The sequence below is a fragment of the Cervus elaphus genome, chromosome 9, assembly GCF_910594005.1.
Source record: "Cervus elaphus chromosome 9, mCerEla1.1, whole genome shotgun sequence".
NCBI classification, from domain to species: domain Eukaryota; kingdom Metazoa; phylum Chordata; class Mammalia; order Artiodactyla; family Cervidae; genus Cervus; species Cervus elaphus.
Window position 1 is genome coordinate 107,205,699 of NC_057823.1, and position 9,042 is coordinate 107,214,740.

Sequence of the window (9,042 nt, forward strand, 5' to 3'; positions counted from 1 at the left end):
TGTTGCAAAAATCCACTGGGGCCTGTTAGGAGTACCCAAAATATAACACCTAATGAAATGGAGTTATTTATGGCCAGGTTGAGAATAGGCATTATTAATTGGCTGGATCAGAAAGTCTCAGTTATGCTGGTGATAACATTAGCTTGTGTGGTGCTACAGTTTCTTTTCTTTAAAATAAAAATTTCCAAGAGCCATCCAGTTAGGGCCCTGGAGAGGAAAAATCCACCAAGGCAATTGAGGAGTAATGAACATAGGTATTTGGCCATAAACAGCAATTTGATTTATTTTTGAAACTTGCCTAAGACTGAGCACAAAGACCAAATACATTTGGTTCATAAGCACAAGTGTGAGCAACTGTCAAAGGTGTCAGCATACAGGCCTAGTCCCGCATCTTGAGTTATCTGTCTGTTTCAGATGTCACCATCAGCTCATCGTGGCGTGGGTGCGCCTGTCTGAGTTGTAATTAGGTGTCAGAAACAGGAGTTGCAGTTCATCCAGGAGAGGCCTGGCATGGCCTCCAAGGTGGTTACAAAGAGTCTTTTACCTGATTTCTTTTCCAGGATGCATTATCTCCCAGTTGCAGGTCATGGTGAATCAGATCTTCATCCAAAGTTAGATTACTTTGATAAACTTCAGAAACAAACTTAGAGTGTCCGTTTAAAAACTAAACTTCACAAGCAGCTGTCTAGAAAGTGAGTCTTAGCCAGTAAATACAAACCTCCATGGATAAAACTAGAATTTAATATTCACTAAAACATCTTTTTTCTCTTTAAAATTACCCTTACTTCTAACAAATATGGCCAAATTAAGACTAATCTGTTTGTGAAGTAAGTCTGTGGTTAATTGATCACATAGGCTTTTTAACTGGTTGTGTTGAAACTTTTCAGAAGCAATCAGATTGAACTTAAAAAAAAAAAAAAAAACTTTCAGGGCCAGGAAAGTGACAACAGGGATGTGTTACAGGTTCCACCTGTGATAGCTATAAATTTGAATGATAGATTCGAGTGAATTCTTCTCATCTGAAGGTCCTCAAATACCTTGAGATTCTGGACCTGTTAGAAGTTGACCTTCCTTATACCAGAGAAGGGGCTTCCCAGGTGGCACTACTGGTAAGGAACCTGCCTGCCAATGCAGGGGATGTAAGAGATACGGGTTTGGTCCCTGGGTCAGGAAGATCCCCTGGAGGAGGGCATGGCAACCCTCTCCTGTATTCTTGCCTGGAGAATCCCATGGACAGAGGAGCCTGGTGGGCTACAGTCCATAGGGTCCCAAAGAGTTGGACCTGGCTAAAGAGACTTAGCACACACTTGCATATCTGAGAAAGCTTCTGGGAGCCTAAGAGTTTCCAAATTCTGGAGAGTTCAGGTAGAGAGAAAAAATAATTTCATTTCTACTTGTAGAGGTGTAATTTAAAGCCTTCCTTATATCTGGAAAACACAGGTTAAAAAACAGTACTATTTCAGACGAAACCAAAAAGTTATAACCATACTTATAGGTTCACTCAATCCTATTTAACTAATCCTGATCTTAATCTTCTGTTAATAGTTTAATGAAGTCATCAGATTTTCCATTAGAATTCTTTAATTTCTTACCCAATTCAGTGGTATGATCTGAGAATTATCAGAAACCTGCACTTGTCACAAAGTCCTTTCCATGAATCTTCTTGAAGATAAAAAAACTTTGCAAAAGCATCAGAGTACAACAATAAATGGCAAAAGACTTTTAAAAAATCAAGCTTAAGGATCTAATTACAGTGCAATTGAAACTTGGTTACTGCTATGACATATGGCATGTGTGCATGCTCAGTCACTTGTGTGCAACTCTTTGCGACCCTATGGACTGTAGCTCGCCAAGCTCCTGTCCATGGGGATTCTCCATGCAAGAATACTGGAGTGGGTTGCCATGGCCTCCTTCAGAAGATCTTCTGGATGGAACCTGTGTCTCTTATGTCTCCTGCATTGGCAGGTGGGTTACAATTTAAGATAATTACTAGAAATATGACTAACAGCATTCTACCAGCATAACAGAATTTTAGGAGCTCTATGTAATTTCTATATTAACAATATTTTTATTTAAAGGATTATACTTTCTACAAATAGGAAGGCTAAAAAGTTTGAAATTTTTACCAAAATTTAATACAATACTTGGTTCTTTACAACAGTCACAAGGTTTTTAGCTCTGGACACTCAGGTTATACAACAACCTTGTTGCATTGATTCAACCAGAACCTTCACGCTTTCTCAGTAAAGAACAGGGTCAATTTTTTTCAAGAGGCCTTGCCTTCCAACTCCACAGTTGAGAAACTCCTGTAACAGGACAGAATGAACCAAACTGAGATCAGGCTGCAATCAACCTGCTTTCCGCCCTGATGCTCACAGGGCTCTGGGCCAATTCTCTCCCAATCCTGGGTCTATCATGGTCCGCTCAGTCTGCTTTTGCCAACAGTGAACTCCAGGATATTCTTCTCAACAAGATTATGATTTAGAATTGAAGAAGTGACAATGAATTTCTCAGAATAAAAGGAGTTCATCAATACTAAACCTACCCTAAAAGATACAGAGAGTCTTCTCTAAGTGGAAAAAAAAATGACTACTAGAAGAAGTAAGAATCTACAGGAATGAAAAATCCCGCTAGTAAAGTAAATGTATGCTGAAGGCTATGAATCAACCACTTAAATAAATTAATACAAAGATTAAAAGACAAAAAAGTAAGATCAACAATAACTACAATAAACAGAGAAGGGATAAACATGAAGATGCAAAGTATGACATCAAAAAACACACAATGTAGGGGAGAGGAGTAAAAAATATAGATATAATAGATGTTTTCAATTCTTTTTGACACTAAATGACTACCAGTTTAAAACAAGCAGATATTGTTGTAGGTCAACATATTTGAATCCTTTGGTAACCACAAATAAAAAACTTACAATAGATACACAAAAACCATAGAAAAAGGACCAAACATACCACTAAAGAGAAACCTCAAACCACAAGGAAACACGCTAAAAGAGATGAACAGGGGACTGTAAACATAGCCAGAAGACAAGTGAAGTTGGCATGTTTACCTCTCAGTAACCACGTGGTTTTCTGGCCCTTGTCTGGCTGTGCCAAGTCTGGTCTGTGGGCCGTCCTTCTCTGGGGTGGCGTGGTCTAGGTTCGCTCGTGGCAGGGGGGATCTTAGTTCCCCAGCCAGCCAGCAAACCTATGTCCCCTGCATTGGATGGTGGATTCTTTTTTGTTTTTCAATTCAAATTTAATTTTATTTATTTATTTAAAAAGTGAAACAAAGATGAATATTTTTAATAAAGGCTACAGTTCACAAAGAAGACAGACAGCATGAACCATTAGACACCTTAAAAAAAAGCAAAGATACATAAAGCAAAAATCAGAAGACATGTAAGGGAAAAGTAAAAATATATTATCATAGACATAGTAACATTTCTCTGAGAATACTTTATCAAGTGCAGAAAAAATAAGAATAGGAGCATCTTGGATGATGTCATTAATAATTTAAATATGATAGATTTATATTTAATTAATTTATATAATCATATCCTGTACAAATATATTTAAAATTCTGTATCTTATATGTTATTATCCATAGGACATTTAGAAAAACTGGCAAAAGGATAAACATTACTAAATTTCAAAAAGTTATTTTTTGTGTGTGTGATTCAGTCATGCATAAACATATATAATATTTTCAAAATTATTTTTCATTATAAGTTATTACAACATATTGACTACAGTTCCCTATGCTACATAGAAAACTATTGTTGCTTGTTACATTTCTATTCTTTATAATTAAAAATCTAGCATTCTATTCATACTAAGTTAAATAAGTGGAATCAAAATGTCATAAATTTTTTTGTTAGGTAAAAATTCATAAGTTTTCTAAAATATATATATTATACATATTATTTATATATATGTATACAAAAGTTTTTCTACTATGCTTGATAAAGGCTTGAGAAAAAATTTTTGAAAAAAAGAAGAGATGGAGAAATTGGAAAACAAATGAAACGGGAGCACTGAAGATGAAATAGAAGAAGTGAAACAAACCAGAAAAAATTAAAAGGTCCTCATATAGCCCAGCTGTTTCTAAACATGGCTGCTCATCAGAAACATATCTGGAGCTCTAGCAAGAAAAAAAAAGCACTGGGCATTTGTATTTTTCAAAAAATTCCAAAATAATTCTGATATGCTTATGGATTTTAAAAAATGATTACAGGTTTTTCTATTAAATGGTAGTTTTGGTGATATAGAGTTCTATAATTTTTCTGTTGACCAAAAAATGATACAGTGGTACTAAGTAATAGTTACATAATCACAATAGTAAAAAATGTTTAACAGTTTTCACAAGCAACAGCCAGACAAAAAAAAAAAAAGATAATTACAACTGCAGTCCATAATGGGAACATGATTAACTTAACAATATAAAATAGTTATATACAATATGGGGGGGGTCAAGCAGAATTTGTGGTAAGTGGAAGTGCCTACATGCACATGTTTTCTGCTCAGTCTATGTCTTTTGGTGGTGTATTTAATACGTTTACATTTAAGGTAATTATCGATATGTATGATTCTCTTACTGTTTTCTTAATTGTTTGGGTTTATTTTCTGTAGGTCTTTTCCTTCTCTTGTGTTTCCTGCCTAGAGAAGTTTCTTTAGCATTTGTTGTAAGGCTGGTTTGGTGGTGCTGAATTCTCTTAACATTTGTTTTTCTGGAAAGCTTTTGATTTCTCCAACAAATCTGAAGGAGAGTCTTGCTGGGTAGAGTATTCCTGGTTGTAGGTTCTTCCCTTCAGTCAGTTCAGTTCACTCAGTCGTGTTCAACTCTTTGTGACCCCATGGACTGCAGCACGCCAGGCCTCCCTATCACCAATTCCCAGAGTTTACTCAAACTCATGTCCATTGAGTCGGTGATGCCATTCAACCATCTCATCCCCTGTCATCACCTTCTCCTCCTGCCCCCAATCCTTTCCAGCATCAGGGTGTTTTCAAATAAGTCAATTCTTCACATCAGGTGGTCAAAGTATTGGACTTTCAGCTTCAACAGCAGTCCTTCCAATGAATATTCAGGACTGATTTCCTTTAGGATGGACTGGTTGGATCTCCTTGCAGTCCAAGGGACTCTCAAGAGTCTTCTCCAACAATTCAAAGGCATCAATTCTTCAGTGCTCAGCTTTCTTTATAGTCCAACTCTCACATCCATACATGACTACTGGAAAAACCATAGCCTTGACTAGATGGACCTTTGTTGGCAAAGTAATATCTCTGCTTTTTAATATGCTGTCCAGGTTGGTCATAACTTTTCTTCTAAGGAGCAAATGTCTTTTAATTTCAAGGCTGCAGTCACCATCTGCAGTGATTTTGGAGCCCAAGAAAATAAAGATTGTCACTGTTTTCATTGTTTCCCCATCTATTTGCCACGAAGTGATGGGACGAGATGCCATGATCTTTGTTTTCTGAATGCTGACCTTTAAACCAACTTTTTCACTCTCCTCTTTCACTTTCATCAAGAGGCTCTTTAGTTCCTCTTCACTTTCTGCCATGTGGGTGGTGTCATCTGCATATCTGAGGTTATTGGTATTTCTCCCAGCAATCTTGATTCCAGCTTGTGCTTCATCCAGCCCAGCATTTCTCATGATGTACTCTGCATATACGTTAAATAAGCAGGGTGACAATATACAGCCTTGACTTATTCCTTTTCCTATTTGGAGACAGTCTGTTGTTCCATGTCCAGTTCTAACTGTTGCTTTCTGACCTGCATAAAGATTTCTTGGGAGGCAGGTCTGGTGGTCTGGTATTCCCATCTCTTTCAGAATTTCCCACAGTTTGTGGTGATCCACACAGTCAAAGGCTTTGGCATAGTCAATAAAGCAGAAATAGATGACTTCTGGAACTCTCTTGCTTTTTCAATGATCCAACGGCTATTGGCAATTTGATCTCTGGTTTCTCTGCCTTATCTAGATCCAGCTTGAACATCTGGAAGTTCACAGTTCACGCATTGTTGAAGCCTGACCTGGAGAATTTTGAGCATTACTTTACTAGCATGTGAGATGAGTGCAATTGTGCAGTAGTTTGAGCATTCTTTGGCGTTGCCTTTCTTTGGGATTGGGATGAAAACTGACCTTTTCCAGTCCTGTGGCCTCTGCTGAGTTTTCCCAATTTGCTGGCATATTGAGTGCATCACTTTCACAGCATCATCTTTTAGGATTGGAAATAGCTCAACTGGAATTTCATCACCTCCACTAACTTTGTTCGTAGTGATGCTTCCTGAGGCCCACTTGAGTTCTCATTCCAGGATGTCTATCTCTAGGTGAGTGATCATATCATCGTGATTGTCTGGGTCATGAAGATCTTTTTTATATAGTTCTTCTGTGTATTCTTGCCACCTCTTCTTAATATCTTCTGCTTCTGTTAGGTCCGTTCCATTTCTGTCCTTTATTGAGCCCATTTTTGCATGAAATGTTTCCTTGGTATCTCTAATTTTCTTGAAGAGATCTCTTGTCTTTCCCATTTATTGTTTGCCTCCATTTCTTTGCACTGATCACCGAGGAAGGCTTTCTTATCTCTCCTTGCTATTCTTTGGAACTCTGCATTCAAATGGGTATATCTTCCTTACATCAGTATATCGTGCCATTCCCTTCTGGCTTATAGAGTTTCTGTTGAGAAATCAGCTGGGATCCTGATGGGAGTTCCCTTGTAAGTTATTTGTCCTTTCCCCCTTGTTACTTTAAATACTTTATCTCTGTCTTTAATTGTTGTCAGTTTCATCACTCTGCATTTTGATGTGTTCCTCCTTGAGTTTATCCTGCATGGGACTCTCTGTGCTTCTTGGATTTGGTTGATTATTTCCTTTCCCGTGTTAGGGAATTTTTCAGCTATTATCTCTTCAAATATTTTCTCAGGTCCTTCCTCTCTCTCCTCTCCTTCTGCTACCACTATAATGAGAATGCTGGTGTGTTTAATGCTGTCCCAGAGGTCTCTTAGGCTGTCTTCATTTCTTTTCATTCTTTTTTTCTCATTCTCTTTTGTGGCATTGATTTCCACCATTCTGTCCAGCAGGTCATTTTTCTGTGCTTCTGCCTCAGTTGTTCTGCTCTGGCTTCCTTATAGTGTATTATCCATCTCTGTTTATTTGTTCTTTAGTCTCATAGGTCTTTGGTAAATATTTCTTGTATCTTCTCAATCCATGCCTCCATTCTTGTCCAAAGATCCTGAATCACATTCTCTATCATTATTTTGAATTCTTTTTCTGGATAGTTGCCTAAGTTCACTTCATTTAGTTGTTTTTCTGGGGTTTTATCTTGTTCCTTCATCTGGGATGTATCTGCTTTTTCATGGTGATGAAATGTAATGTGGTTTTGTTTCAGTCACTGTGGGATTGTGGTTCTTCTTGCTTCTTCTGTCTGCCCTCTGATGAAGGAGGCTAAGAGGCTTGTGTGAACTTCCTGATAGGAGGGACTGATGGTGGTGTGAAAAATTGGTTCTTACTCTGGTGGGCAGGTCTTTGCTCAGAAAAGCTTTAATCCAATTATCTGTTGATGGGTGGGGTGGGTAGTTTTTTGGCCTGAGGCAACGGGACCTTCCCAGACAGCTGCTGCTAGTCCTCTTGTCCTTGGGGTGAGCCCCTGGTTACCCACGCCTCCGCAGGAGACTCTCCAACACTAGCAGGTAAGTTTGGTTCACTTTCCTGTGGACTCATTGCTCCTTTCCTCTGGGTTTTGGTGTATGCTAGGTTTTGTTTTTACCATCCCCCAAGACTGGAGTTTCTGTTTCCCCCAGTCCTGTGGGAAGTCTTGTAAACAAAATCCCACTGGCCTTCATGGTCAGATTCCCTGGGGATTTCCAGTCCCTTTGTTGGGTCCCCAGGCTGGGAAGCCTGACATGAGGTTCGAAACCTTCACAACAGTTCAGTTCAGTTCGGTTCGGTCTCTCAGTTGTGTCTGATTCTTTGCAGACCCATAGACTGCAGCACACCAGGCCTCCCTGTCCATCACCAACTCCTGGAGTTTACTCAGACTCATGTCCAGTGAGTCGGTGATGCCATCCAACCATCTCATCCTCTGTCGTCCCCTTCTCCTCCTGCCCTCAATCCTTCCCAGCATCAGGATTTTTTGAAATGAGTCAATTCTTCACAGCAGGTGGCCAAAGGATTGGAGTTTCAGCTTCAACATCAGTTCTTCCAATGAATATTCAGGCTGATTTCCTTTAGGATGGACTGGTTGGATCTCCTTGCCATCCAAGGGACTCTCAAGAGTCTTCTCCAACACCACAGTTCAAGAGCATCAATTCTTCAGCGCTGAGCTTTCTCCACAGTCCAACTCTCACATCCATACATGACCCCTGGGAAAACCACAGCCTTGGGAGAACTTCTTTCATGTTACGCCCTCCCATCTATGGGTCACCCACCCAGCAGTTGTGGGGTTTGATTTTATCATGGTGTTTCCTTCCTCCCATCTCGCTGTGGCTTCTTCTTTGTCTTTGGACGTGAGGTATCTTTTCTGGTAGGTTCCAGCGTCCTCCTGTAGATGGTTGTTCAACAGCTAGGTATGATTTTGGTGCTCTCATAGTAGTAGATGAGTGCATGGCCACCTACTTCACCATCTTGAACCAGAAGCCTGGAATGTGGATTCTTAATCATGGACCACAGAGAAGTCCCCAATAATCACTTTAAATGTCAAAGGAGTAAATGCTCCAAACAAAGGACATACGGTGAGTAACTGAATAAAAGAAAATGAAACAAAACCTCCCCTATATGTTGCTTTTAAGATATTTAATTTTGAACTAAAAGCATACAGAGACTGAAAATGAGGAGATGGAAAAACATATTTCATGCAAACATATGACAGGATGGTGGGTTTAACAATACTCATATAAGATAAAATAGAATCTAAAACAAAGTTTATTTAAAAAAAGACAAAGAAGGGTATTATATCCTGGTAAATGGATCAGTATAAGAAGAGAATTTTTTATTTATTAACACATATGTAACAGATACAGGAGCAATTAAATACATAAAGCAAATATTAGT